General features: G+C 35.1%; 1 protein-coding gene across 2 annotated transcripts in view; it reads right to left on the minus strand.

Annotated features, from left to right (window-relative positions):
• LOC117222439 (uncharacterized) overlaps positions 1-22,471 on the minus strand; it is a 291,172-nt gene that overhangs the window by 143,589 nt on the left and 125,112 nt on the right. Inside the window, exon 3 of one of the 2 annotated variants that reach the window (XM_033474137.2) lies at positions 17,334-17,399. The exons of the other annotated variant lie outside the window; for it this stretch is intronic. The gene's annotated coding sequence lies outside the window, so the exon portion shown is untranslated. The remainder of the gene's footprint in view (positions 1-17,333; positions 17,400-22,471) is intronic. 2 annotated transcript variants of the gene reach the window in all.

Here is a 22,471-nt window from a genome sequence, read left to right on the forward strand (position 1 = left end):
TTCAACTTCCTCTAAGAAGTCAGTATTTTGTAAAATAACTTTCGTCAAATTATTTCAGCATCATTTACATAGAAATGATGTTGCTGGATGCATCGAAAGTTCATCGAAATGAATAAGAAATTAATTAAACATTTTTAAATAAAATACAAATTAACTAAGTTTAATGTCAGAATCGTAAATTCGATAAAATATATCTTTCCTCTTTTAATCATTTTAACGAATTGTATATAATGTACAAAAATATTCTTAAATTCATTTAATCTTTATAATTTTCTGTTTAACCTAGTCATTTTTGTCAGAAATCAATAGAATCCGCTGTCTAGTAATTATAAGAGGAACATTGAGAAGTACTGTTACATTATTATTATTATTATTATTATTATTATTATTATTATTATTATTATTATTATTATATTCATACTATACTCGGTTCGCCGAGAATTGACAGGAAATGTGAACAGAGCGTCACGTCATCGACGCTCGACGATTGGCTGTCGACCGTCGATGCTCAGACATGCTTTCTGGCGGCCTCTGAAAAGGATTCTCGCATGACGCGTCGAAATCTAGAAATCTATCTCCTTATTTACATTATGTTATAATAATATTAATAATATTAACAATATTATTAATTATATCACATTAATATAGTAGGCAAGTAATTTTTCGTCTATAGAAAATTAGCTTCTTTTCTACTATGCAGGTCTCCCGACACCGCGTTTCGGCCCTGTTCTGCTTGCGTGTAGCTGTTTACATTTCCGGGCAATTCGCGGCGAACGCAGTATAACAATATCCATGAGAAATAAATTTATATGCAACACCTGGGAAACTTAGTTAAAATTTCCAAGGTACAAGAGGAGTACACAAGCAGTTCTTGTCTCTTTCTACTCTTATATTATTAGCCTTTGATAAAAATACTACTACTAGTAATTATGGTACTTTCAAGATCAAAAATGCTTTCATAAAACCTGTGCAAGTACCATCTCATGGCTTATCTTTAAATACATTATTTCTAATGTTATATCATTTTACTCGAAGTGTTACCTACTCTACTTTGCGAATAAATACATTCGACTTCTTTATCCGAACATTTATTTTTATATTATTCTGGTATCCAGACATTCCAGTATCTAATCATTGCATTATTTAGCTACATGTTCACCTATTAAAGAACTTGAATGAAATTTTTAGACAATAGAATGCTTCGATATCAGAATATTACAAAAATAAACCTTCGGATAAGGGAGACTCTACTATACAGGGTGTCCCAGGTTTTAATGTTCAAACTTTGTCAGTATATTCTATGGCACAAAGTAAGAAAAAAATGTTATGTAAACATAGGTCATGTAGAGCTTTATTAAGAAGTTATAACAAAAATTCGTTCAATGAAATGAAAGAGAACAGAAACGAAATTCGCACGGTCATAAATTCGATCTTCGATCGATGTCAATCATGTATTGTCAACAACGGTAGACATTTCGAAATGTATTAATAAACACAGCTTACATAAACACACGGCATGTGCTGATCTATTTAATTACTGTATATTAATTACTGTTCCTATTCTGAATTTTTGTTATAACTTCTTAATAAAGCTCTGTATGACCTATGTTTACATAACATTTTTTTCTTACTTTGTGCCATAGAATACACTGACAAAGTTTGAACATTAAAACCTGGGACACCCTGTATATTAAAGGGCAAAGGGTTAACTATTCTGTCTCTGATTTCACGTGCACTGCACGATGTGTGAATGAACATTTTAACGCTAGGTTTGCGAAACACCAAATCTCTTAATTCACTGTTGAAAAGGCATCTGACTCATAACTGTTGAAATTGTAAAAGTACACGATAGATGCCTTTTTGTGTAAATCATACATTCAATCACTCTTAATAATTTTTAAATTTCTTAAACAGAATGAGAGACATACATCCTTAAACGTTGGATACAATATTTGATAAGTTCCATGTACTCAAAGTAATATGTAATAATATTGTATAATATATTATATATGTAATACTAATTTTGTAATAATATATTACGAAATATATTGCTAATAACTCCATAGGGGGGAGGGGGGGTTCATAGCTTAATAATTAAAAAACGAAATTGTAAAGATACATTTACGAGGAACTTATTCAATAATTGTGTTCGGATAAACGTTGCAATAAAAATCGCTAAACATTCGAACAAAAATATTCTTACACCATAAAATAGTTGTTGTTAGTGCCCCGTAAACCTAGTGTTGATAACGCTACATCCGTATCGTTGGAAATATTTCGAACTCGAGCCGACCATCTCTGTGTTACAGTGTTGACCTAAATGACCGAATATTAGAGCACCCATCACGAGCGTCCATCGACCAGACTCATCTTTCTAAAAAATGAATTCGCTTTCTCACTGGCCAAGTGAGACATTGTAGCCACTAAACGCCACGCATTTTTCCCGGCTGTATACTCCCCATGAAAGATCTTCCGGGACGAAAATGCAATATCTCTCTCTCTCTTTCTCTCTTCTCTCTTCTCTCTCTCTCTCTCTCTCTTTCTCTTTCACTCTCCCGCTTTTGTAGCGAACGACGGCTGATATTACCTCCGGACGATATATTGATCGACGTAGAGACGGTGTAAGCAGTTTCGCCTTCCCGCTCTTCGAAAAATCCAATCCATCTGTCCAAAGTTTTCTCCCACCTATAAACGGGAACAACGGGAACCGTTCGAATCGTACACCGAGTAAATAAATGCCTAGAATGACATCCAAGACAATTTCGCTGCGATTCTATTTTATTCCCCCTTCGGCCTCGGTGCTCTCGGCTCCGTTCCTCCGGCAATTCTTATCGCAGTTTCGCAACCCCGGGGGACCGCCGAATTGTATTTCCGAAGAAGACAGCCGGTAATAGAAGAAAACGAAATACGCACGCATGCATCCACACCCACCGGACAGTCTGTGCTAGGAGAGCGAATTCCAGATTCCATTCGGGGGAATCGACGTTATAATCCTAACAACTTTCTGTATCACAGTGGAGTCGAGATTATCCGATCATCGTTTCACGAACGTGCCTGTCTCGACGAGTTTCCTGATTTAAAAGAGATCGCTGGACTGCCGATGCTGCGATTACTATTGTTCCTTGAACGACTGGTACCTAGATTATCTCAATTAATTAGGGTCACGTGAGTGTCGTGATAATGGAACAGTAACGTTATTGGCAGACAGCGGGTCTTTATGGAAAATAGAAATTTTGTGATGCAATTGTACGAAACTGGAGTCAAAGAGAAATGCGTTCCTCCATTTTAACAGTTAATGGCAGTATACTTAAATTATTCCGATGGCATCGCTGATCCGCCGATGTTGTGATTATTATCATTCATTGTACAACTGGGACCTAGATTATCCCTGTTAATTGGGGACACATGAATGCCGTGATAATGGAACAGTAATGTTATTAATAGAGTGCAGATCTTTATAGAAAATAGAAATTTTGTGATGCAATTGTACGAAACGGAAGCTGAAGAAAGACGTGTACCTGTTTTTTTTAAATAATTTCAATAATTGGAAAACGAGCGTGTGAAAACAGCGACATCTTTAGATTCTTCTGATGCCTTCACTGATGTGCATGTCTAATCATTAAAATTTTTACTTTAAAAGATTTGTCGTCGCTTTCACAGCAAAGGTCTATAGAAATGTTAACATTTCCAAAAAGAATAGCTTAACAAATATACTGAAAAATATCGATGGTCGAAGTATCATAATTTGATTGGTTCTATTCAAACTCGGTTGAAGTTTTGTAAATATAGTTAATGTTTTATAACTAAACTGCGGAAATTTATGCACTCACGATATGTAGTGAATATGCAGACTATATGCAGGAATATGCAAACTGTATGCAAGATATGTATAAAATATATACAGCATTATATTGCGTGCATATTGGTAAATATGCGCTTGCGTGGATACTAAACTGTTCGCAAAATTGTGTTTAATCAATGTATTTGAAATATACAACAATATACAACGTACGTGAAATGATTCACGGGTACACGTGACATTGTTATAACACGTACTGAAGTACGTGTATATGTATGCTTTTAATACACGTTCAAAACTGTGATCTATAGTTAGTTTTTTGTGTCTGTCAGCAATTGAAGACAGTGTTCTGTGTATTTGTATGTAGCAGTCGTTTGTTACGATTTCTTTGTCTCGATCAGGAAAAAAATTTTCCGATAAGAGATCACCTCGTACAAGAATGTAGTTACTTCCTGGTTCCAGAACATGGACTGCTTACTATACATATAAGAAGGTTCGGCAACAGGTGGACAAAAATATAAATTATAAATCTTTAGGATGCTATAAAATGAAACCTAAGAACAAAAATATTGCAGTCTCGGTTTCATCTTCAAGTTGAGAATGATTATACTATCCTCTCCTTTTTTTTCTCTAAATATTAATTATAATTGTTGGAAATACGCCCTAATATACACGTGAGCAATGCCTGCAGGTTGTGTGATCGAGCGTGGTTTGTGTTGCGACTGTTTTTCACTTCCGTGTGAGCTTCGCATCAAGTAGAACCGTGAGAGCGAGTGTGCTTATAATTTTTCTATTATTTCTATACAGGGTGTCCCACAATTATTTTAACAGCCGAAAATGAGGGGTAGCTGAGGTCATTTGAAGTAACTTTTTCCTTTGCGAAAATGCAATCCGCGGCTTTGTTTACGAGTTATTAACGAAAAACACTGGCCAATGAGAGGTGACGGTGCGAGAGAGAGGGTCCGCGAGAGAGTCCGCAGCACGAGGCTTTGACAGAAGGTCGGGACGGACTCGAGCCGCGTTCGAAGTATTGAACAAGTCACGAAGCGAGAACTTTCCGGACTTTTTTAACTACATAACAGTGATATTTTTAAGAAAAACGCTGTTCACCTTTACTTTAGAACGTCTGAAGAATATTCACTAATTTTTCGGACTCGAAATAATATGTAGTTTAACCATGACAGCCGTTTTAATTTTCTGGTGTGCATGACACCTTATGTGTACCATATGAAATTTTTATGCAAGGTATACAGTGAAGATTAACAAAGTTCGTAAATGATATTTTAATTTAAATAATTCCGTGTACGAACAGAATTCAACGAATGATTCGCAAAGCTGATTTAATAATAAATAATCGCGTTAAGGTACGTAAAGGATTTGTTTTTTAGAGAAATATGAAAAATATCATCGATAAGAAACTCACCCATTTAGTTGAGGATGCATTTGCTGACTCGTACGTACTGACCTCGTACAACGAACAGCTGATCCCAGGTCGATGACCGCAACATTCGAGGGATACTGTCGGTGGAACCTCTGGTATGGTTATTTGCGAAGTTCACTTACACTGCACTGTCACCAAACACTGATCAGTTATTTAATCACTGATAATCCGAATCACTTGTGGATATTTAAGAAAGATCACTGAGACTCGTTCGCGGATAATCGTTTATTCGACGCGTTCGTTCGGAAGTCGACGTTTCACTGCCGAAAAATTCAGGCCTTGACTGTGGGTCCTTGTTGTTCTTCGTTCGGCCGTCCGAGGAAATGACACTCGATACCATTTTCTTCGCACGGCCATTAATTACGTTGTAAGAGCGCAGGGTGACAGCGGGTCGGACACAGTTTACGTCTCGGCATATCTTGTTTATTTCATTCGGCGGTACCCTGCGCTTCGAAGAAAATAGTATCGGGTGTTATTTCCTCGGACGGCCGAAAGACGAACGACAAGGGCCCACGGTCGAGGCCTCGATTTTTTGGCAGTGAAACGTCGACTTCCGAACGAACGCGTCGAATAAACGATTATCCGCGAACGAGTCTCAGTGATCTTTCTTAAATATCCACAAGTGATTCGGATTATCAGTGATTAATTAAGTGATCAGTGTTTAGTGACAGTGCAGTGAAAGATCAGCTGTACGTTGTACAAGGTCAGTGCCCTTCGACATCATGAATTTCAGCCAGCAAATGCATCCTCAACTAAATGGGTGAGTTTCTTACTGATAATATTTTTCATATCTCTCTAATAAACAAATCCTTTACGTCCCTTATTTATTACTAAATCAGCTTTGCAAATCATTCGTTAATCTTCACTATACACCTTGCATAAAAATTTCATATGGTACACATAAGGTGTCATGCACACCAGAAAATTAAAACGACTGTCATGGTTAAACTACATATTATTTCGAGTCCGAAAAATTAGTGAATATTCTTCAGATGTTCTAAAGTAAAGGTGAACAGCGTTTTTCTTAAAAATATCACTGTTATGTAGTTAAAAAAATCCGGAAAGTTCTCGCCTTGTGACTTGTTCAATACTTCGATCGCAGCTCGAGTCCGTCCCGACCTTCTGTCAAAGCCTCGTGCTGCGGACTCTCTCGCGGACCCTCTCTCTCGCACCGTCACCTCTCATTGGCCAGTGTTTTTCGTTAATAACTCGTAAACAAAGCCGCGGATTGCATTTTCGCAAAGGAAAAAGTTACTTCAAATGACCTCAGCTACCCCTCATTTTCGGCTGTTAAAATAATTGTGGGACACCCTGTATATTAGGGTGTCCCATAAGTTTCTTCCCTTCTTTTGATGCGAAATGAATACACGATATCTTTTGTTTAAGATGGATTTATTATGATATATATGAACCGTTCTGTTCTATAACCTTCTTCCATCTCTCAGGAAGCCTCATTATGCCCTCTTTCCAAAATTGTTGATGCTTATTTGCAAAATATTGTTCAAGGTGCGTTTTTATTTCGCTTACGAATTTAAACCGTTTTTCACGGAGAGAATTTTTTAACGAGAAGGACAAGTAATAATCGGGATGGAGCAATGTCTGGAGAGTACGGAGGATGAGGTAGAACGTTCCAATCGAACTGCAATAATTTTTGTCTTACGAACAACGCAACACGCGGTTTTGCGTTGTCGCGATGAAAAACGACGCCGCGTCGGTTCGCCAATTCTGGCCGTTTTTCTGCTATGGTGGCTTTCAATTCATCGAGTTGATTACAATATTTAGCCGAATTGATCGTTTCACCTTGAGAAAGGAGCTCATGGTAGACTACGCCTTTCCAGTCGCACCAAACGCACGAAAGAACTTTCTTCGGATGAAGTCCTGACTTCGCAACAATTGAGGGACTATTTCCTTTTGACCAAGTTCGTTTTCGATGCACATTTTGGTATAAAATCCAAGTCTTGTCTCCAGTGACAAGTCTCTTTAGAAAAGGATTTCTTCCATGTCGTTGGAGAAGCAAATCGGACGTAGAGACGCGGTTCATAAGGCTGGTGTCAACACCTATCGACGGTGTGGAACTTCGAATCGATTCACATATCTCATCTTGATTAAATGCTTATGTACCGTTGTCCTGGGTATGTTAGTGGCATCCGCTATCTCGCACACACTATATCGCGAATTTTCAGCGAGCATATCTTTGACAAGGTCCACATCCGTCGTTGTTGGACGGCCGCTGCGGTCTTCGTCTTTCAAATCAAAATTGCCAGCTCTAAATCTCTCAAATCAATTGCGGATTGTCCTAATAGTCGTAGAACCATCACTGTAAACGGTACAAATCTCGTTTGCAGTGTCCTTTGCCCTATCACTTTTTTTAAAGCAATAAAGCATAACATGCCGCAAATGCTTATTTTGGCTATCCATATCGAACGCCGCAGAAAAAATTTGATAAGGAACTTTATCACCAACGAAACATACTCTAAAAGAGCTCTGGGACGACTGCAACCGATACCCTAAACAGCCAAGAGATAAGCCTACGTGTTTATATAAACACAGCCAGTTAAAGTCATTCGTAGCGCGGCGCGGAAGGAACTTATGGGACACCCTAATATATATATAATATAATAGAAAAGTTATAAGCACACTCGCTCTCACGGTTCTATATATATATGTATATATGTATACCTTTTATATTCAAGTCTATTGTAAAACCTATATACAAATAAATAATCTCAACAATAATGCACACTCAAAATATTTTTATATTTTTACTGTGGATTGTAAAAATCCAAATATTATTATATTATTTGATATCGTAGATTGTCAAAATGCAAATCTTACTATTTGATATTGCAGACTGTCAAAACGTAAATCTTACTATTTGATATTGCAGGTTGTTAAAATACAAATATTAGTATTTTATATTGGAGATTGTCAAAACACAAATATTGCTATTTCATATCGCAGATTGTCAAAATACAAATCCTACTATTTGATGTGAACTGTAGAATAATGGCATACTTTTCTTAGAGTCCATATCAGGTAAAATATGAAATGTTCTCCTTATTTTTAATTTGAGAATTCATGCGTAAAAATTTGTATATTAATTATTAAGTATTAATTATAATAACGTTGCTGGAGATAAAAGAGTGAAAAGAGAGCTATATGTATTGCTCTAAAATATTACATGATGTTAACTAATAAAATTTTCGTGAATGTGTTTGCAGTTGACACTGTTTGTTCATATAAAGCAGGATGTTATTAAGATCAACAAAATAGCTGCGAAATTTTTTTTTCAATATGATGTTTTTCACATTTCGTTTAGAAATTGAGGGTGACACAGCTACGCACTGTACGCATTTTTAAATAAAGTTACAAGAACAAGAAATCTATATGAAATATTTTCATTTTCTGTTTACTTTAATTGTATTTTATTTTTTCATTTAGTTGAAGTAAATTCCGCCTTCTGTTATGAAAGAAGTGTACCTTAGAATCATTAAACGCTGATTTAGGACATGACCTGCTGCTGACGTTTCCTCTTATTATACACTGCAAGAACATAAACGAATGGATAAAACCAATTTCCGAGAAATAATATAAAATAAAATGGAAGCTTGAAGAGTCGTGCATTTCCTTCATCATTTCCTTCGTGAAAATAAAGAATATTAGGTAATAAATGAGGAACAACAATGTAATCGATAAAATACACAAAGCAATTATCGTAAGTTAAATTACTTAAATCCATAACATACATAAACCGAAAACATGACAGTATGGAAATTATGAATAATTATCAGGAAGAAATCCAAACGACAAATGTTGAAAATTTCAAAGTATTTCTTCTGTATACTAATGTTCGTAATTTATGCTTTGTTTATGTTTCCGAGTAAACAGACACATACAATATCAAATTATAATTACAGTAAATTCTCCCTAATTAACACAAAAATTGTGCACAAAAATGGAGAATTTGGGAAGAGGAGATACAATTATTCGAGCCTTGCGGCTCGTTTTTATAGCGTTGATAATCGGTAACTATAAAAACGAGCCGCAAGACTCAAATACTCGAATCTCCTCCTCCAAAATTATTCATATTTGTGTATAATCTCAGCGTCGATTAGGGAGAATTTACTGCATTTCCCAAATTGTTAAATTCTAGACAACAAGTTAGTCAAAGCAAATCGAAAATAAAGAATAAAATGTTTTCAGTTGATTAATGCAAAAATGGTTGAAAATGTTAAATATTCAAAGTCGATTTTCTCGACAACGAAGGCTCAAGTGAAAAAACGTTATTCCTTATTTACGATTTGTTTTTTCATGTAGAATCATCCCCTCCTCGGTTGTACCCACCCTGATGTTGAGACACCCTGTATGCCGGATTCTGAATATCTGTCTATACAGAGTGTACTAAAATTATATATCACGATCATAATAAGTTGATTCGACACATTTTGACCGATGATGATTTGTTGAAAAAAAGTTGCTTCAAAATTGATCTTGGCTATGATACCTACGGTCAAATTTGTTCTATTGCTACAACAAAAATATTTATAAAGACGTGTTCAATTTCTCATAATAATAATAATTTCGACAATTTGAATTGCTCATCTTTAATAGATCTCTACTGTGCGTAGAGAAAAGAAGTTTGATCGATGTTATACAAGTCGCACACTTTCGAGGAATGCGCGGTGCGCTATCCAAGAATGACGCTCCGAACTTTTAACCATCCGTGCCATTAATCATAAGCTCTTGCGAGCCACGCTATTCCAAATATGTATAAGGGGGCGGTCACGCAGACCTAGTTAGATTACCGGCAATTGTTGATGACGTGTGTATCTGATGGGCGTAACTGGATCTGAAACGAAAAACCATTCCATCAACTTCACTTCGTTGAAGATTCACCTTCGATAGGATTCAATTTCCTCTGCTTTCCTATTCCAAATAAAAAGTGCAAGATTATGTGTTAATCTGATTCTAGATAAACCATACATTGTAGTTTACTTAGCAGCATGCGATGTAGCATGACAGCTAATGTATCAAATACTAGAAACGTGAAAATTTTAACATTTACTAAAAAATAAGATAGAAGTACAATATCGAAGGTCACATGTAACTGCTCTTCGCCGTGTTAAAACATCCAGCCTGTTTAATAAAAATCTAACTATTACACTTACTTGTTTTACTCGTTTGAACTATTTGTTTAATAGCTGAACAAACATTGCGTGAAACATTTTATTCCAATGTTTGTACACAGAAAACCCGTGTACATTTAAAACATTCATTAACATGCCAACACTTTGTGGGATAACCTTTTTATTCGATCTGAATAATTTTTTCTAAATAATTCTGCGTGAAACAATAATTTTTCTTTTCATCCTTTCATTGTTTATTCGTCGAAATTTTATGTTCGGGCATATGAAATGTCGGATTTTCATTACGTGGAAGTGTTTATCTTCCTGCTTTTACAGTTTTATCGTGAATTGACAGCGTCATAGTTTGCCAAAAAGTATTTTATCAAAATTCAGTCATTTATTCTGAGTTTTATACGAATTTCGCGGATATTCGTGTAATCTTTTTTATAAGCCGAGTTTATTCATTCAAAAGATCAGAACGTCTTTTATAAAAATGGCATTTATACATTAAAAACTCTTTGGAAAAAATGTACCGAGGCAAATGGCTTATATTTTGATCAAATGATGAACTGTCAAAACAAGATATGAAGTTTTCGCTATTCATTTAAAAATTCGACATTTCATACGTATTCACTAATAAGTATTTTTATGTTTGGGATTGCTCCCTTGACAACATTTCAATTGCACTTTCACAATGCCCATCGCAGTGACATTTTATTCGAAAACATCGAAATATTAATTTTCATCCAAAATGCCATCAACAAAATACCGATACACGCACCGTGCAGCAATTTCTTCTTTTCGGCCGTAATTGTATCCGATCGATTGTACACTTTTTAAGCTTGCCCGAACGTTTCACTCGGAAATCTCATTGCATCGTTCAGCCGCATTGTGCGGCTTGAACAATTCATGATTCGGCAGTATTAGAATCACATGTTGGCTCTAGGCGCACGAAAATGTAATCACTGACGAAGTATGCTCATAATGAGATTACATTCATGCACGCATTATGGCGCGCGTTAATGATAATTAACTAGCATTACCTGACGCGTCGTATCCTACCTCATTGCATACTAAGCAAACCGTGGGGTATACGTAGCAGGCATGAAATGAAAATAGAACCAGATTTTCTGATGATACGTTTTTACGGCTTTGCGACGTGCGGGCTTGTATATTCTAATTAACTAACGCGCACAAAATTTGTTTATATCCAAGAAAATATCACAGAACGTATCAAAATATATAGTCAAAAATGATCGTCATTGTAGAGTTTACTTGATTCAACTTTCAGCAGAGGCGAATCGTTTTTCAACATCCAACTTCTCAATACACTTTCATATTATTTCACTAGAAACTGTTTTTCTACCAACTCATTATCTCGTTAACGCATAAGTGTTGACGATAATAATTTTAAACTGTTCAAATGTTTTTGCTGTTTTGCGGGTAGTTTGTTAATATTTCTCTCATAAGAAAAGTGTAATTTGGAACAGTAGTGAACAAATAGTAAACATCAAGTGATACACAAGTAAGTATTTAGTACTGGAATCATTTAACAAAGAAGAAAATTTCTGTATGGTTTCTTGAAATCGGCGGAGGCGACTCTTTGTTTGCACGAAGATCCGCAGTCTACTAATCCTAGTTTCTTTGATCCTTGAAATCCTTCGGAGGACTTCGTACAGCCTAGCTTCGCGATCGAGTATAGAGTATGCCGAACTTGTGACTCTATTAAGCGAGGTCACAGCAAACTACGCGTGCTACGAGATAATTCTCGACGTCGGGCTTATCGCAGCCTGTTGGCTATACTACTGCAGGCTGCAAGATGCCGAGGATAGGTAGGTACTTCATAGGGATACGTTATTCCGACATTTCAAGCTCGACAGGGCTGAAGAGTTAAGCGGATAGATAAGTGCTGGAGTGCCTCGCTTCGCACGAGTCTGCTGTCCTACACGACAACAGTGCTGTCACAGACAGATTGTCCTGGCCACCTGATTCTGTCGCAGCCTGTCTTATTACTGTGTGAACGTGCCCTACTCTAATCTCGAAGCCGATGCTCTACAAAAAGCGAAAACAGCATTGACGGACACATGTGGTCCAGAGGGACGGGACCTGTCGTTTCTGTACATAAATCACGTGCCTTTGGTTCCTCGTTTATTTTGGATGCACATCTTTAGATGTCTAGCTTTCGCGTTCGAGTGTTTCCATCTTTTCGGTACAGTGCGAAATTTTCGATACATAACGTGATCTGTTTATCAATTGTATTGAACATCTGCTGGTGAATTATTGTTTCCTGTATTATATGAGCCGTTTATTTTGAAACTGGCATACGTCACTTTACCGTAATGTGAAAAGTGGTGATTTTTTAATGTTTATACGAAATTATTTATACTGAGAAGAATATCAGTATCCTGAGATAACGAATACAAGTAAATCTTCTCGAAAGTTAGCATCCATATTTTTAAACGTGTTAAAACGCAAACCCTTAAATATCTCGACTTAAAAACAAAGTGACTTATGCCACTTTCAAAATAAACGGCTCATATGACGTAACGTTTCTCACAGATTTCTCACATAAAAAATACGGTTCATCTACTGTACACCCATTGTAGAGGTAATTTTGTAAGAATTTATCAATTTGGTTAAGCGTTTGAACTTGATCGATCTTCATTGAATCTTATGTGTTACATTTTAAAACTAAAAACTTTAAAATTACAAATTGCGAAGCTACAAATCTACATTGGAATTGATTTTTGTTACAACACTTAAAAAAAAAAACAAGCTAGATAGAACTTGATCCGTAAAAAAGTGAATCTAATCTGTGAAACAATGAATTCGATTTGCAAACAGGTGAACATTGATTTGAGACAAGGTGAACATAATTTTCAAAAGAATGAATTTGGAGTGCAAAAGGGTGAATTTTGTCTCGAAGAACCGTAATTACAATGATCGTAATTACAATGTTCGTTATCCGTACAAAAGTTGAGAAACGTAATCTTTTCATCTAGCTCGACTAGCATCTCAAAAAAAGATCAAGTCGTCCGGTTCAATTTTAAAATAGTTATTGAGTGAAAAGCGCCCTAATGGTTTTCGCGACAGACTGTAAAAATAGACAGAAAACTAACGTTAATCACGTTAATCAACGTTAATCGAAAGACTATGGAATTTTAAGCGAAACCTGATTCACGAAACAATACAATCGAAAGCAATCAGAGGTACTGAATTAGAACAATATTAAAGAACGAAACGAACAATGTAACGCGTCGATTCTTTTGTGAATTGTGAGTGATGAAACTCACTTTGCGACAAGGATAAAGATTTTATGAATGGATAATGTGGCATGTGCATTGACGATCCCAGAGGTATTGCGACTGCGTGGAAATTCCGTCTCCAGGTGTTAATAATAATTAACTGCTATTAGTTGACGACTCGCGACGATGTTCCTCGACGCCGAGTGACAATTACGTAACGCGTAATTACAGCTCAATGATCGCATCGTAGCATCGTGTTTACTAAGGGCTTGATAATTAGTAGGACTCTCCTGCGCAGAAGAATCGTTACCACTCGGGTGCAATTTGCACATCGCAACGCACGCTACCGAGCCGTTACATTGCCACCAGCAGTGCACGATGTTACAAATTATTTTTATGAAATAAAATTGAGCGTAACGGAATTTTTTGAAAATATCACAACGAATAATTCCCGTTTGGTTAATACAAAACAAAGGAGCAAGCTTTGCGTAAAATTTGTATTTCAATAAAAATTATTGCTTTGCTTTCAGACCCAGAATACAGCATTCTTTTTGCCTTTTGTACATAGGATTTCGGTTCGTACGCAGCGTAGCTCTATTGTGAAAAAAAGCTCCGTTTTATTTTTTGTTTTAGATCGAAGGGAAAAAATGCTAGATTGCACAGTGATCAACACCGTCGACCGGACGGTTCATGGAGAACAAGCTTATTATTTCTGTGAACGTCGATAAAATGTAACGAAAAAAGATGTATGTATATAGAGATATAATATTTTATTTATAATATTTTATTTAAAGTTTTGAAGTTGATAATACGTGAAATATAATATAAAAGATAGGAGAAGCAAAATATATTAGGTCTACCGGAAAGTTCTGTCCGATAGTGTCACTTCAAGTTTCAATCCATATGCACATGTTGATTTGAGACATATATGACTATCTATCTTTATCATTGCATTTGCACATATGTACTCTCCTAAACAAACTGAAACAAAGATGTCTCATGTCATTATTAAGTGAGACGCGATCGTGAAAACATGGCTACCGATGATAATGCCAGACCACATGCTGCTTTGGCGACTCGTCAGAAAATCGCAGAGCTAGGCTGGGAAATTCTGTCACATCCACCATACTCCCCAGACCTAGCACCCCCCGATTATCACTTGTTTCTCTCTTTGCAAAACTTTTTACAGGAAAAAATTCAAAACTGAAGCTGATGTCAACCAAGCACTAGTTGAGTTCTTCGCCTCTAAAAATAAGTCATTTTTAAAAAATGGCATTTACAAGTTGCCATCACGCTGGCAAGAAGTCATAAGTAACGATGGAAAGTATATTCTACAATAAATATTATTACATGTATGAAAATTGTGTTATATTTCAATTCAAAAACGGACAGAACTTTCCGGTAGACCGAATATACGAATGAGTAAAATAATGCAATATTAAATTTTAATGTTAATGTTAATCCAAAACTTGTCAATTATCTTTAGAGCATATATATCTGATTCTAAAAGGAAAAAAAGGTTATTTTTTTTACCTATTAACAGAAGTTCTCTAAAGAGATCGGTGATTACAATGTAATGAGTAGGCGACGAATTTTATGCATTCGTCACAAAAATGAGTACTCGTAATGTTAAACAGTAAAAAGACTAAAAACGTTAAATAATGTCAATATATTACTTTCGATTATTGTTCAAATTCAATTCAATTATTATTCAAATTATTAAGGAAAGTATGGAAGTTTTATGTTACTCTTATCTTTTGCAACAGAGGTAGAAAATTTCTATTTGGATAAACATCCACTGTCTATTAATGATCAATCCCAGAGAGCATGATCAATATCTTGACTTGATTGAAGTGATTTGATCTAGCATTATTGACCCAAACACGTATTGAAAGATTTAGGTTGTAATATAAAACTTCGATGTGGTATAAAAACTTGCGAGAAGACTGTTCAATTCGAAAATAAATTTGATGCCATTTGTTGACAAAGAAACTAAACAACAATATCTGTATAACTGTACCAACAATATCAATCGTTTCATGAAAAAGAATACATTCTGCAATTTCGTGAATTGGATTTTTCGAACAACCACAAATCGAGAGAAAATGATGTTGTAATGAAATGGAACATTTTTTAACGAGCGAATATTTAAACGATTTTAGACTCGTCGATAGCAGACCTGAAATCACCAACAGCCTAGGGCGAACTTTACGTACGAGAACCGTGTGCAACGGAAGCTAAAATTTTATTAAGTTCGCCAAAGTTATTCCATTCTGGGGCCGTTAATTGTCGCGAAATAAGATTCACAGAAGCGGCGAGGCCCTCACTCATTGTCGCTCTGCCCGTCGCGATTCCACTTTCGTATTCGAAAGCGTAACAAGCGCTCGAAACTTTTAAATTATTCGGCTCTCGACGTTCACCGACTTTCTCAACACCTCGGCTCGATTGTGCGATCACCATTGTGACACGGGGTGAATATTCGCGCCCAGAACGTTAGTTCGCTCGTCAGAGGAAAAATTCGAACGACCAACAGTCTCGCGACTTGGAGCTTCGAGATTTCTTGAATCCTTTAAGAGCATTGGCACACGGAAAACGTTTGCTTTCGAAATGCCACACCATTTAATCTGTGTGTCTCACAGATCAGCCGTGTTTGTTTAAACTATAAATAGAGTTTACTTAAGTGAAGCTGCAAATGAGATGATACGGACTGTCTTACACGACTCAGCTCAGTCGTATCTCTTAAACTATTACAGATGGGAAAGTTTACCGGGCAAACTTAAATGGTATCGGATGATGCATGATTTGATATACGTGTGTACCCTGTAAGTGGAGGTGTTCCGGTGATCTCAAGGTCGTTCGTACATCTTTCAAACGGAACTGTCTTATGCACCATTTGGAGACATCGTTTTATTCTCTAGAAAAAAGTATTGGAGCACTTTGGTCTAGGATTAATTTAAATTAATTTAAAGAACATTTTATCTTTATTTTTCTGATTTTCGTTGGCTGCATTATAAGGAAAGTAATCGCAAAAATAAATAAATAAATATATATATACATATGTGTGTCATTTTATTTGGGACAAATTATTTCAAATTTGATATTAGAAAGCTCGAGGTAAAGCATACTCTGCAACGTAACGCTCCACAAAAATTTTATTTATCGTAACCAGACTGCAGATTTTTACGAATAATAAAAATTGTTTGCACTATTTGCTAGATGCTGCGTCGGCATTTATTTAATGGCTTAGTAATCTTGATTAACTGAGAATAATGCAATACCTTCAAATTTTTCTCATGATTTTATTGTTTAACATTTGACCCACCCATTTTTGCAGAAATACATAAAATCCGCAGGCTAATTATAATATTACCAATGACCAAAAATCTGATCATAATGAGCATGATCAATACGATTCTATTGCAATACATATTTCTAATTAGCAGTGCAGGACAAAATTCAATGTTTGTTATCGGGAAAATGAAAAAGTCTACATTTTTTATTAGTGTTCACGAATATTCTTTAAAGTGCAGTAGTTAGAGCAGATTAGTGGTTGCTAATTGATACACAAGAGGTTCAAATATCCTTGCTTCAGAAAGCAGGCTCCTGTTTGACTTTGCAACATGTCGCTCCATATCGAATTCACCATTTTCAATTGCATCATCAACGTCATCTTGCCGCACTGTACAGTTCACGGACTATTGTAAAGCATACTCTGTACTTACCGAACCGTTGGTGTAGTGGCCAATTAACAAGGTACTATGATGGATTCGGCGAAGCGCAATACGTACCTGAAACAAAATATATGACAGAGGTCAAGTTACTACGTCCAAGGAAACTATAGTATGTAACACAGGAGAATTACATTATTCAATCATCTTGACTGTATCCGTGGTTTCGTGCTGTTCTTACTTTAGACAGATAATAATTAGGCATATAATATCAGACTAATATTATATATTGCGTTGGGAACTAAGTAATTGCCGATTTCAGTTATAGATGTCCCTCACTCCCATTTTTATGATATCCGTAAATGTTATATTAATAAATTATTATTATTATTATTATTATTATTATTATGTTATTTTTTATTGTCCGTGAATGTTAGCAACTGGATAAATTGAATGCAGCGGTCAAGGAAAAGCGACCAGAATTGGTCAATCGTAAAGGTGTCATTTTCCACCAGGACAATGCTAGGCCGCACACGTCTTTGTCCACTCGGCAAAAATTGATGAATATTGGTTGGGAGTTGATGTTACACCCACCATATAGCCCTGATCTCGCGCCATCGGATTACCACTTATTTCGATCCCTGGACAACTCCCTTTGTGGTAAAACTTTTAATGACGATGACGCTGTAAAATCTCACTTAACTCAGTTTTTGGCCGAAAAGGATCAGACTTTCCACGAGCGTGGAATTTTCAAGATGTCAGAGAGATGGCAAAAGGTCATCGAACAAAGTGGAAAATACATTACAGATTAAACTTCATTCCAAGTAAAAAAAAATTTTTATTTCATCGAACAAATCGGCAATTACTTAGTTGCCAACCCAATACATATATAAACGTATCAGATTGAAATTTCATACGATCATTAGCAGACATTGTTGAATAAAAAATAATTTTGAGAAACAGAAGTGTGGAACAGATGTATGCAAATGAATTCTGCAATAATGACTACTCTTATAACTGGTAATTATATTTTAAAGGTGAAAGCATCGAATTACTAAGAAAAATACTGAGATACGAAACTCGATGAATTTGGTATTTAATTTCAATTATGTTCATCTTAGGAGATCGAACAAATATTCTTCGATCGTAGAAAACTTTTTTTCGTGTCTACAATATCGAAAAGTACAATCACAGAGTAGTTAAGTTGAAAGGAATCGAACCTATTAATTGAGAATAAACTGACAGGAAACATACCAAAACAAATGAGTTAAAAACAAATGTTAGGAAAATATAAGTAAAAATATAAAAAAGATAATTACGAGTTAAAAGAATATAGAAAAATAAAACAAAATAAAATAATAATGTAGATTTATAGTAGATTAGTTTCATTTTTATTTTCATATGTAGTTCTATATAAATTTAAGAGCACAAAGCGTAATAGTGAAGGCTGAATATCAGTAAAAACACCAAATACTTTAACGTAGCAAAATAGATCGAATTCAAATGATTACTCACAATTAGGTCCATTGAATGTTATTATTATTATTATTTGAGGAGAGAGTAAATCGATTAAGAGATAGCTGAAAACTACAAGTTACGTAGTAACGAATTCCTATGTTGAAGTATAGTCCCAAGTATTATTCAGTGGCCCGAATGACTTTATTTTGCAGCTTGTTACGCAGAACCTACTTCGATACAAATACATTGAGCCAATTATGGTTTTAGGGTTCTAACAAGCCGCAGTTGGGCTAACAACTTTTCAGTGGTCTGCAATATGTAAAACTTTCGAGAACTTTTGGCTTAATGGATACTCCCACGATTGCAGGATTTCGCATATACCGTCGGAAATGTACATCGTTTAATACATTCGCGGTTTTGTATAATTGAACATATCAATTAACAATGAATATTTAATAAAACGATTGCCATTTGTAATTTTGCTTACGAAAATTTGATACTGCAGAAAATTGAATGTTTTATTTTCGTGAAAATTGTCGAAAATTTACTGTTACAATTCTACAGTATTGAATGTATATTATTGTTTTTCATTTTGTATATTTATATTATGTATGAACATATATTATTATTTATCTAGCGAATACTACATATCGATTTACATTTATTATATATTATTATTTAAACTCTTAAGCAAGAGAAGTTGCATTTTATTTACCATCGGAAGAATCTTTCATTTACCACAACGATCACACACTTGCAATTTAGTATACACTCGCGAAACAGCATTTATCGTGGAATTAAAAATTAACGGAAATAAAGTAACAATGAAATATTCAATATCTGTCCCGATTAATATTTGCATATTTGTCGGCAGCATAAATAAGGGATGCAACGCAGGACGGTTTATTATGCAAAATGAATGAGCAATAAATTACTCGAAAATCTAATTACAATGTCCCGTATTACAGATACAGAAGTGCATAAATAATTTCTAAGCGATTGAAAAATTCATCATCGTTCACAAATCAGTATCGTATCAACGTTGCTAATGAAACCTCGTTTCGTGTTAAAACAATTTCAATGGAATTTTATCTAGCAGCAATTAGTAAAACGAACACGTATAAAAAGAGCTTCCTCTAAGCGTGGTAGACATGCATAAAGACATTTTTCGATTTCGTGCACGGCAGCTGGTTCGAATCTCCGGGAATCAGCTCGTTAGACCCCATTAAGGCGTTCGCCTTCGATTTTCTTATTTCGAAATGCGCCGGTTGACTCGAACGTTAATTGCGATCCCGTATTGCATTCAGTTCGTTCGCGGCATGTTGGTAGCATGCGGTTTCGAACTGCTGGTAATTAAGCCGCGGGATTTTCGTGACTCGCATTAACACTACAATCGAAGCAATTAAGCTTGCGTTAATCTCTTTCGGGTTGCAGGCACTCGACCCTTCTGTTTGCGCTCGATAATAATCTAAGAGATAAGTGCAACCCGAACGCATGCTGTCCCGAAAGTTTTCGTTACTTTAATAACTTCGTCCCAGTCTTCCGGCTTATGTCAGCGGATCGATTACATTCCATTAATTCCTGGCCTGGAAAATTAATCGCCAATTTGCCCGCCACTCGAAAATGCTCTCTGTAACATTCAACTTCGTTGCGCTTCACAGTTGACAAATAGACCGCGGATATTTATGCAAAATAAGAATTGTTAGCATCAATTAAAAGAAACAACAGCGGTCCATTGAAAATGTATTTTTTCGCTTAACGATTTTAATACATTATTAGATCACTTCATTTAAGGTGCCAGAGATTGCATAATATCTCACTGTTGCACCGGAACGATATTAATAAGTTGAGGATAATATAATGGAGACCGTTCAATTTTTAAGATGCGTTCAGTAGTCCGTACTTCACTTACTGATTTTTCCCATAAATGCAGAAAATCCGCAGTATATTAACACATTTTTACCAGTGGAGTGAAAGGACATCTTTTAATTACTTTTAATAAAAATTATTTTTATTAAAATTACAAAATTAATTTGGTAAATTGTATAATACAAAATATCGGCAAAAATAGTGTTAATAAGATATCAATTCAAATCGTTCGTTCGACTCTGAACACGATATTGGTTATTAAACTGCAGTCTCTTGAAATTAAAATTGTCAGAATTACTTTTAAGAAACACAAGTTAGACTTTCCTTATTACTTAATAATTGTGATAACTTGAAAATAATGTTACAATATCTCTAAGTAACTCTATTGTATCTACATATATGTATAGTTTTTTAATCGACGAGTGCATTTTTGTTATAATCGCATAATATCTGTAGTTTATTATTGGCGAAGAAGAAAGACAGTGCAATTATTTTAGCAGCTATGTTGCAGTAACACGAGATATAATTATAAAAAAGTAATTATAAAATACTGAAACCATCAGACGCTTCAAAGCGACCCGTTTCAGACTCCAAATTCTATAATTACTAATTTTAATAAATATTACTAATGTTCAGAAACATTACTTATTTTAATAAGCATTACTAACTTTAATTAACATCGCTAATTTTTAAAAATATCACTAATTTTAATCAAGTATTAGTAAGAGGTTTAATTTTATCGAACATTAATTACAATGAACCTTCCACGAACTTCTACAAACATTATTTACGTCAGAAACTGTTACCTCGAACGCTCGGTAAATGCAGTGGAAACGACACATAATTTGTTGACAACAAAATCAATACAAAAAGTAGCTTTTGGTTTTTTTCGAGAAGCAATTACCGACGTTCGATTAACGTGTATCCGTTTTATTATCGTCTATTAACGTTATCAGTTTCCCGTGTCAACGGCAATCATTTCCGTACAACAGTTACTCATTATTTGCATAGTCGCGTCATTATAGTTTAATACTTCATTTAGATGCAAGGGTGAGGAGAGTTATGAACACAGATCGGAAGTAATATGAATGCAGTCGGTATATCACACGTGAACATGGATCCTAGCGCGTACTAAAGACCGGTTATTGTGATTTTAAGTTGTCCATCGAGGATAGCGTTTGACAATTTTCTATAATAAATTGTTTTCGAACAAATTATACAGTAGGTTGCTCGGAAAATTTGTTTCATGTTTTATAGAGTTCGTTTCACATTTCATAGAATTCGTTTCGTTGAATTCATATAAAAAATTTGAAACGAACTTTCCGAACGTTATATCTTGGACCAGCATTTTACATCAGCATAAAATATTGCAGGAAGCAATTGTGCATATTGAGTTTCGCCAAGTGACAAGAGAATTTTCAAAACAAATCGTAGTTTAACTATGAAAATATATCAGATGACTTGTAAATTATTGTCTTTGGAGAACACTATTTGAAACACAATTTTTATAGAATTTTAACCTTTTGTAAATAGTTTTCTTTTGAATGAATCAATTGTTGCATTATTTTCAATATTATTATCAAGTTCGTAAGAAAGAAAATGGATTCCTGCTTTAACTGTGAAAATATATCAGATGACTTGTAAATTATTTTCTTTGGAGAACACTATTTCAAACACAATTTTTATAGAATTTTAATCATTTGCAAATAGTTTTCTTTTAAATGAATCAATTGTTGCATTATTTTCAATATTATTATCAAGTTCGTAAGAAAGAAAATGGATTCCTGCTTTAACTGTGAAAATATATCAGATGACTTGTAAATTATTGTCTTTGAAGAACACTATTTCAAACACAATTCCTATAG

This window comes from Megalopta genalis, chromosome 5 (genome assembly GCF_051020955.1).
Source record: "Megalopta genalis isolate 19385.01 chromosome 5, iyMegGena1_principal, whole genome shotgun sequence".
NCBI classification, from domain to species: Eukaryota; Metazoa; Arthropoda; class Insecta; order Hymenoptera; family Halictidae; genus Megalopta; species Megalopta genalis.